This window comes from Antrostomus carolinensis, unplaced genomic scaffold (assembly GCF_000700745.2).
Source record: "Antrostomus carolinensis isolate BGI_N321 unplaced genomic scaffold, ASM70074v2 scaffold42595, whole genome shotgun sequence".
Classification (NCBI taxonomy): domain Eukaryota; kingdom Metazoa; phylum Chordata; class Aves; order Caprimulgiformes; family Caprimulgidae; genus Antrostomus; species Antrostomus carolinensis.
The window spans coordinates 1-9,715 of NW_010315090.1; positions in this window are offsets into that span (position 1 = coordinate 1).

A 9,715-nucleotide genomic window follows, 5' to 3' on the forward strand; every position below is an offset into this window, starting at 1 on the left:
AGTGAGGGAGGAAAAACCCCCCAAATGAAAATCCCCGACCCCCCAGGCCGCGCAGCCGCAGGGCACAGTGCAAAGTTTAGCTGGTTCGTGGCTGACGTTTTCCAACCGGCCCGATTTCACGAGTGAAGCAGCGGGCAGGGCGGTGCCGACGCGGGCCCCGGGACCCGGCCCCCTCCGAGCCGAACTTGGCTGTGGGGGCCCTGAGCGCTGCTCCAGCACCACGGCATCCTCCTGCTCTGGGCTGCTCCCACCGAGACTCGGGGTGCGCCGCAGCCACCTGCTCTCTCCACAGGCAGCTGCAGTCTAGACACTGCGAGATACATCGAGATACATGTTTAATTTAAGGCTAATTAAGCCCACTGAACAGGCGAAGTTGATAATAACAGATCAGAAGACATGTCATTTTTGCCAAACATGTTCAGGACACCCAGCTCCTCTTTATTGTTCAGACAAAGGGAAATACTGCTTTTCATTTAGCCCCGGGATTTAGTCAGTAAGGAGGGAACAAACCCAGAAGGGGCAAGCAAGGTCTCAAGCAGCACAACAGAAACCAGGGAAGCCAGAGCAGTCACGCGAGTAAAGGTTTTCAGAAGGATGCGAGCAACACAAAAGCACAAATATTACTGAAGCCATCACAGTCTGCTCTGGAATAACAATTGTGCTGATCTTACTGCAAGTTCTGGTACTGTACATCAGACTTATTTCTTATAACCAGGAGAGAAGACAGCAGCCTGTGACTCAACCCAGGAGCACCTTGACTCAGTGTAGGCAGAAAGGAAGCTTTTCTTGTTGGGGTACTGAAAATAATCCCTGGAAGGAGACAAGTTCAACACACAATGCTACATCATCTGCCCCAGTTTATCTCCCAGGGGCCTTTCTCCCAAAGAGCCAGAGGGACTGCAGTGACAGCAGGAAGCCACCCCAGACATCTGTGCAAGTGCCAGAATAAATTACCTGTTTTCTCAGACTTTTGAGTCCATGCATTCTCAGCACAGACTAGGCAAGACGCTGTACAGGAAAAGCTCCATATACATTAGAGGAAGCTTGCGAACCCTGTTCTAAAGATGGGCTCTTGAAGAGTCCAACAAACTCACAAAGAAATTGAACTGTCAGATGGGAGTAGGAAGTCCCACAAATACTTACAGATCTATGGCTACTGAGACAGAAAACAAAGGATGTTCCAGGTTTACTGTGTTTTGAATGGCATTGCTAGAAAAGACTTATCTAATGTCAAAGGTCCCAGGTCCTGGAAAGATGCAAGTAGCTTCTGTTACATCATGGCTCCTGTTAAAAATACAGCATTTTAGCTTTCACAATAACTAAGAAAAGCCCAAAAAGTGTATGATCTCTACACATCTATAATCTTAGAGAACAGTGGATAAATAGAAATCATTCCATAATAAAGAAAAGGCACAACCTGCAGGGCTATCTCATGGCTGGGGGGTTGGAACATGCAACCTGCCAGCCTGCAGTGCTTCCTGCTGTTGGCCACCATCTTCAGCTCCCACTAAAACCAGCATCTTAGCTGTATGGTTGCAAAGGAAACATTCACACTGGGGACTGATGACAAATCAGTGCGATGATAACTGCTGAAGATGCAAAGAGTCTGAAAGAGCAGCAAGGAGGGCAGCAGGAAATATTGGGTTAATGTGAGCAGTGCAAACATTAACCTTTAGCTATCCTGCAGTTGATCAAGCGCACCAGGACAGAGCATGATGTGTCATTGTATATGCATCTGCACAAGGCACTCTGACATTTCAGCCTCTTGTCACAACCACACAGATGTGGAGCTTCACCAGAGCCTGGCTGGACAGTCCAGCCTGACCCTGCTAACACGCAGGGGCAGCAGAGCAGGCGGGCAGCGCTGGGCTGCCAGGGCGCTGGAAAGGAGCGGAGTGGAGCATCCTCCCAGGCCACAGGACACCGAGGAGCAGAGGTGAAGTGTGTATGTGCAGTGAGAGTAGCAACTGTGGCTGAATATTTGCCTAGCAACATTTTCAGTATGTTGAGAGTTGGCTGACAGAGGAGGAAGAGAAGCGCCACAAAAGCAAATTGTTGTAGTTATGAGTGATCAGCTCCTAAAGCTCAGCTGGTATATGGGACACCTTTTGTGCGGGTCCATGCAGGCACCATATCAGCTATCATATCCCAAGGCAACAACAAAATGCAGGTTCAGTCATTGCTCCTGATGGCAAGGGTATCTCGGACAACAGGGGGGAAGCCATGACAGCAAGGGAAAATGGTGGCTTTTGTCCAAAGTCCTCCCCTCTGCACCTTCCCTCCGTGCTGCAGATGGTGGCTGCCCACTGAGTGCTCACAGACAAGGCACAAATGTCAGAACAGACCAGACATAATGGCAGCAACGAGAGCGCTGAATATGACGTGTCCTCACCTTCCATGGAACATACAGGTGCCCCAGCTAATTAAAGGGGCAATGGGCTGGCCATACCACTGCCCACTTGTTGGCACCCAAACCCCACACTGGTATGAAACTCAGCAGAGTCTAAGAACCAAAGATCATTAATTCCTTCCCTGCCCCCCCAGCACCAGCTCCTTCTGGGCAGAGTACAGGCACATTCAGGACCACCTTCCCCACCTTCCCTGCCCTTCTGAACAGGGCATCTGTCCCTTTGCTGCCTTCTGGCACTGGTACATGCTCTCTCCCTTAATCAAACCAGCACTTTTCTCCCTGTGACAGCACAGGAGGAGGGAACTGTAAGGATGGACCTGAGGTGGGAGACAGAGATTGCTCAGGGGTAAGAAACATCTGAACTGCTATTCACATGACTTTAAAGAGCAATGGCTGGGGAGACATGGTGCTCTTCCTTGCGTGCAAAGCAACTTCTCCCTCACAGCTACGCGGCTGTCAGGGGAGTTCCTCTTGCTGCCACAGCACTGAGGTGCTGACAGCACAAGTGGAGTCCAGAGAGGATTTAAAGTACAAGGAAAAACAAGCAAGCAAACTCCCTTCTCATTCAAGTGTTTTGTGAGCCTTCAAGCATGAGGAAGCCCCAGGATGCAACAAGATGTTGAGCACAGCAAACATTTCCATGGTCTGAGGGTTTCCTGCGATGGTCCTCAGCTTCCTTGGCTCCCCGTACCTAGCCTGGCAGGTCAGCACTTTGCTGAGATGTTCTTGGATTTCTACAAGACTATTCATAGAGCTGTCATGAGAAGAACCACCAGGTCAGCAGCACAGACTTCTCTCAAATTATCTTTGGGTGACTTGGAGAAATGGGAGGCAGATTTCTAGAGAAACTCACTGACCCACAAAGAAAACAATAAAGCTTTTTTGTGCTTGGAAAAAGACAAACTTATATAATTCTTAATTTCTAGTGGATCTCATTATTGTAATCTACATCCCCCTCAAATTACAGTACCAACACTGATAACACCCCTTGCCAAATGTTGGCTTCACTCATTCAGTGCCTCAGTTTACCCACAGGGAAAGAAACCTGCCCAGTCTTGTAAAATGGTGTGACAGGCAATAAGCTCGCAAATGCCTGTCCCCAACCCTGCACTCAGGGCTCAGGGCGCTTGGAAAACAGAGCTCCTTCCCAAAGGAAAACCACATCAGCCTGGCCCAGGAATGCTGTTTGACACGTGCCGCTGTGGCACTGTCAGTTTTTGTCCCAGTTGCTGTACCAACAAACCCAAATCCCGCTTCGGACTCCTGCTCATTTCAATTCTACATCTGCGAGTCTTCATGAATAATGCCACTCTGATCTAGCTGCTTCAGGCTCCTTGCTCAGCTCAGAGACAGACTCCTGGGTTTGGCTAATCCCCTTTCTCTCCCTTTGCCCCCAGTCTCAAAACCACAGACCATGACAGCTCCTCTTTTCGCAGACTCCCGCCCCGCTCCTCAGGTGGGAGCAGAAGTCATGCAGCGCTCCCAGCAGTCTTCCCAATCCACCCGTGGCGGCCGTGGTGCAGCACAGCTCAGTAGCAAAACAAATCACGAAATACAGCTGCATAACAGGAAGCAAAGGAGATGCAGGAGGGAATAATCTTGCCCATAAAACGATGAAGGCAACAGCTGCAGAGCTTGCTGGCTGCCACCGAGCCAGCGGGCAGAGCAGGGCAGCACTACTGACCTTAGGATTTGGGCAAAGGGGAGAGGGATAGGCAGAGGGAGGAGGAACAATGTGTGGGAGAGGATTCAACAGCAGAATAAAATGAAAACACATCTTTTTACTTCAGTTTGCTACTAGACAACCCCAGGTTCATCTTAGATCTCCCAAGGCCAGCTGGGGAAAGGTTGCACAGGCAAGTGAAAACAATCCAAGGCTGACAGAGCATGAAGCAGAGAGAGAAGCCAAAGGGGAACATACAGAGAGCTGCTAGTCTGAGTATTTTTGACTATTGATCTGGCACTTACAGATGCTCAGACCTCATCTTAGTTGTTACTCACCTTGGGTTCTCCAGCACAGTGGTAATTCACCAGTTGCCACCCCCACCATCAGACTGGGATCTTCCAAGAAGCAACCTCTGCCTTTTGTAAGTCACTCTACCAAAGTGAGTTCAAGTCTTTCTATCACATCAGCCTTGATGGAAAGCTGAATTTCATCATAAGACACAACAACAGAGGTGTGCGCACTCCAAGCTGGTGGGACGCAAGCACCTGTGGTCCCTAAGCTGTCCAGCCTCATAAGCTCAACATGGTGCTCTAGCTGATACACCTATCAACTTGGCAAGCACTGCATCAGCAGTTACCTGGCTTCTGTCCTACCTAGGGACAGTGCATATGGGCTTGGATCTTCCTCTAGCTGTCCTTACACTTCTGGACTAGATCATCCTTCAGCTGTCAAAACATCATGGCAAAAGCTTGGTGAAAGGATGCTTTACTCCCCACGGAGCCTCCTCTGTAGTTTCCTCACTGGATTTGTCTTGTTGCAGAAGTGCTGCTGGTGCTGATCTCTTAACTGCTGTTCATTGATTGGCTTCTCTTTGATCTCAACTCCATCTATTCTTTCCCTCCTTCTTGCAATTTGAATTGATACTATTGACCAGGGCAGCTCCTACAATCATTTGACCTACAGTACTTGTCTCTGAGAACAGTCTCTTTGCTGTGATTTATTTAAAAAAATAATAATTAAAAAAAAATGCACTTATTTGTGCCCATTCCTTGATGGCAAGGCTGTGCTAGCATAACCTTCCAGCTTTGCACTCAGCCATCTGTTCTCAAAGTAAACCCCATGTGTTATTGCTTCTATGTATGGGATCCCTTATCTGCTTGAGGTCTTCTCCTCCTCACGTAAGTCATTCCAGTTTTGGGGCTCTGTCAAAAATATTCTCCAGTTCAGTGAGAAATTTTGCACCTGCAAACTCCAGACTAAAAAATGCCTGAGTGTTGAATAAATATTGTGTCTCTGTCTTGAGGAGAATGATGTACTTATGCCACATCATAAAGCGCCTTCCAATCCATTAGTAATTAAATAGGATGTTAAACAGCCACTGTTAGCAATAAAGACTTAAAATCAGCAGGCACAGATAGCTTGCACCCATGAGTCCTACAAGAGCTGCCTGAGGGTATCTCCAACCCACTTATTGTTAATTACATATTTTTTAATAATGCTTGAAACAAATTTCAGCAGGCATATGGAGTATAAAATGTGGCAATACTCAAAAAGCCCAAACAGGATGATTAAGTAAGGAAGAAACTAACTAGCCTGATAAAAAACAGTATAGACAAAATAATGAAAAACCCAGCAGGGAGTTTATTATAAAAGCATTTGAAGATGGATGTACAATTCCTCAGGGTGATCCATCAGTTCATGCCTTTCTGTCTTTGCTAAGCAGTGGTCTAATTCTTGATGCATCTCTTACTACCTACATCCTGACAGTTTTTCATTAACTTTGGTATTCCTCATTATGTCTTCATTTTGTGAAGCATCATTTTTGGTTTCCCCCTCCTCACGACTCTTTCATAGAAGCCCTTAGTAACTGGAGTTCTCACTTTCTGGATGTTTCTCTCTGGTATTTGAGGTCAATTAAGAACTCATTACTCAGCTTCCCATCTTCGGCTTCTTTGGTTCTTCTTGCTTTGCACTGGGATAGTTGCTGCTTGTCCTTTATTTAAATCTCTCTCCTCAGACTTGCTTCCAATGGGATTTTGCCTGGAAATTATCTAATTGTTTAAATCCACTTCCTTCAAATGTACTGGCTTTATTTGTATGTTCTCACACAGTTCAGAAATCTTAAATAAAGGTGTGCCATCTTATCCATTTTCACATACTCATTTCAACCAGCTCCTCCCTGCTTTTCAGCTACTTTCCTTCTCCACCTTGTCAACAAATAGTTATGGTCCCTAAAGCATTCCAAGGGATCAGCACACTGCCAGTGTGGGACTCAGCTGACCCAACACAGATGCCTTCATACAGGCAAGTAACTCTAAACTCCCTTTCTGGTCAATGGAGAAAACCAGGTACTTCAGAAATGCCTCATCCTAAAATACATGGTGAAAAAGCAGAGGAATGAAGCCTGAAAACTACCTTCTGTCAGCTGCAGGGATGTCAGCTGCAGACAGGAGGATGACTAGCTTTGGACAAAATCTGGAGATAAAACAGTAACTGCAAGAATAGTAAAAATGGAAAAAAAGCAATTTACAGCAATCAGAACACTCTGTGCATTCCAATAAAGCACGAGCTTTTTATTTCCAGAGTATGCACTACATGGGCAAGAGCTAGAGCTACAGTTAGAGATAGCATATTAGAAAACAACTCCAAAGCACACGACAACCACAATCCTTGGATGTAAACCAGGAAGCAGTGGTAGGAGCAATCAAGATTTATTTCAGCACACGGAATTGGGGAGACTGATGTTGGAAGTTGGTGTGCAGTTTGGGAAACTATATGGGTAAACAAAACAAAAAAGAGAAGAGAGGCACGGGAGATTTGAAGGCTAGAGAAAGCAGCTTGCATTGCAAGTTTCTATTTGGTTAGCAACAAGAAGATTAAGCAGCAGCTTGAAGACAGAGCACAAACTCTATATTAAAACACTAGGTTATAAAAAAGCCTCATTCTTGTTAAGGAACATGTAACAGGACAATGGTTGGAATTCAGAAGCCTAGAAACCGGACAGGTTCAAAACAAACACAAAATGGAATCAGTCACCAGTGTCCAACCATGTGAGGTCACCTACCTGCAGACAGAAGCCATTCTTCCTTTAGAGCGCAGTGAGAAGTAGTTTTATTTCAGCTGCTATCAGCATTTTCTGAACAATACTTAATGTCTTTTCCTTACAGTCACCTCCCTACACTCTAGCACAGCAGTCCTTCCTTCCAGAACGATAGCCCTGATCAGACAGCATCCAAAGACCAACTTGCACTTTCTGAAGATGTCAATAGGCTTTTCAGTAACCCATCTCTTAGCCTATCGTATCACCTTGCACAGGCCATAGTCCAGTCTGTCGCTGTCCTGGCTTTATTTTAGCAGCCCTTGGAACATGTCTAAACAGACCAGTTGGCTCCGATCTGGGCATCAACGTGTAGCCCCACGTAAAAAGGCTGGATTTTGGTTTTCCCCATCTAGTTCCATCCCAAGGACGGCAACCCTTTGTTACACTGTACTCAAAAGTACACAGTGCCCTGTCACTACAGTGGGGCAAAGAGACAGATTCTGATTTACAGCATTCCACTTTTATTACAGACTCTTGCACTTAGTTGACAGCAAGGGCCTCATTTGTACAAAACTGTGCATCCATCTGATGTTATGGACACTACACACTCAACATAAGAATGACTTGTAGAAAAATGCTGGGTTCCTGAACAAAGCGCTTGATCTGTCAAATGAAGTGTTCACAGGCAACGCATCAGAAGCTCGATGAATATACCCATTAAACCCAACACATATTTACAATTTAACGTGTCTTTAACAGGGAGCAATAAACCTGTCAACAGACAGTACTTTATTCTCACCCAGATGTACCAGTTTCACTTCCCACTGTGCTTATCAGACCATCGTTTGGACTGACCTCCTAGAATTGCAGTCCTGCAACATCTGTGTGCGAAAAGCTGATGTAGACCACGGCTGTCCTCAATCAAACTCTCCAGTGGGTCTGTTTAAAGTTCATGTTGCTACTTCAAGTGTGCATGTGAGGGACAGAGGAAAGGGAAAAAATAACCACCCAAGATCTAGACACAAAGAGAATGCTTGAAAGAAGAGGCATTTATTACAAAATTAAATTTCAAATTCTACCTCATTTTCCATGACCTCTTGTACATAATACATTTATAGCTGAAGGGAACATTCTCCCATCCACACTGTATGGTGCAGTAATTACACCTGAGTTAGAAGACATTCAGTTCATGGAGAGATGCACACGCACACACACACACACACAGCATTAGTCAGAAAGGTTCAGAATACAGGACAGAATTACAGAAGAACCCCTCTCACTGCTACTCCAAATTCTTGCTCAGTCAGGGGCAAGTTCTTCAGGGATGGCTCTAAACAGCGCCTCTTGGAAAACACAAACTCACTTGGCAAAGTTTTAGAACCAATTACAAATTCAGCAAAAAAACAGCAGGAGTGGTTTCTGTGCTAGTACGTCCCCTACCTCAGACATTGTTTGTGACAATCATAGCCCTTGATGTTCAGGTAAAGAGCACAAGGAGTTTAAAAAGCAAAGCAACTCACAACCACCCGTGCAACCAAGGTCTCAGTACTTCAAAGAAGACAGAGACAATTTTCAGTCCTGACTGCTTACAGCCCACAGCCCCCCAAACAGAGCAAGTGTGCTATGAAGGTGATGTTCTTATCCTCATCATTCCTTTCCCAGCAGGAAAAAGCCTTCTGATGTTCTAACCATCCACACTTTTTTGCTTTCATGACACACACTTGCCAATGTGTGGGGTCACTTGCTGTAAAGGGGAAAAAAACCCCAAACCTTACCTATATTCCCCAGCTGGCGGAGGCACAGGGCACCGCTAAGGAGATTTTCACATTGCCAGGAGGATCCTGAGAGGAGGAAACAGTGTTACAACGGCACTTGTGCGCAGAGTGCCAGCCCCGAGGGTAAGTCACAGGCACGGCCTCGGGAAGGGAGGCTGCTAAGTGTGGCGATGGGGAATTTCAGGTAACTGCCCATGTTTCCACGCTGGCAGCGGGTTCACTCTCAAGTCCCTTGAAAACTACCCTCAGGGACACAGGAAGGACAGGAGGGAACTGTCAAATAACACATTTGTTTACCTTTCCACAACAAGGTTCTCGCTTTGCTCGCAGTGCATCAGACAGGTATTCATCCACTCAGAATACTATGAGGTGTCCTGTCCTACCCCTTGTTCAGGTGCCCATTAAGAAACAGATGCACAGCTTAAAAATTGGAGGAGAAGCGAAGACATGTCCTGTACTTTGGGCACACATGACAAAGCAGAAGGAAGAAGGGAGATATAAAAGGGTAGATCCTGTCAATGCCCTTTGTGCATCAATAAGCCCTTCCCATTAAGATGCAAAAAGAAAACTCCCTTCAGATGAGTGGTGGTGGTGGCTCTCCCATCCACAGGGCCGTGAACAATGCTGGTAAACAGTGCATGACACAAAAGTCCTCCACCTGGACCAAGGGCAACCTTGGCACAGGAATATCCATTCAAATCTTCCTCACAGTCACATCTGTGTCTCACTGCATGAGCAGTCCAGCTCCTGGAAGTAGGCCAGTCCCTGCTGCTGGAAGAGAGGTGTGCGCATCGGTGTCCTGAAGCAACTGTTAACAGAAACCT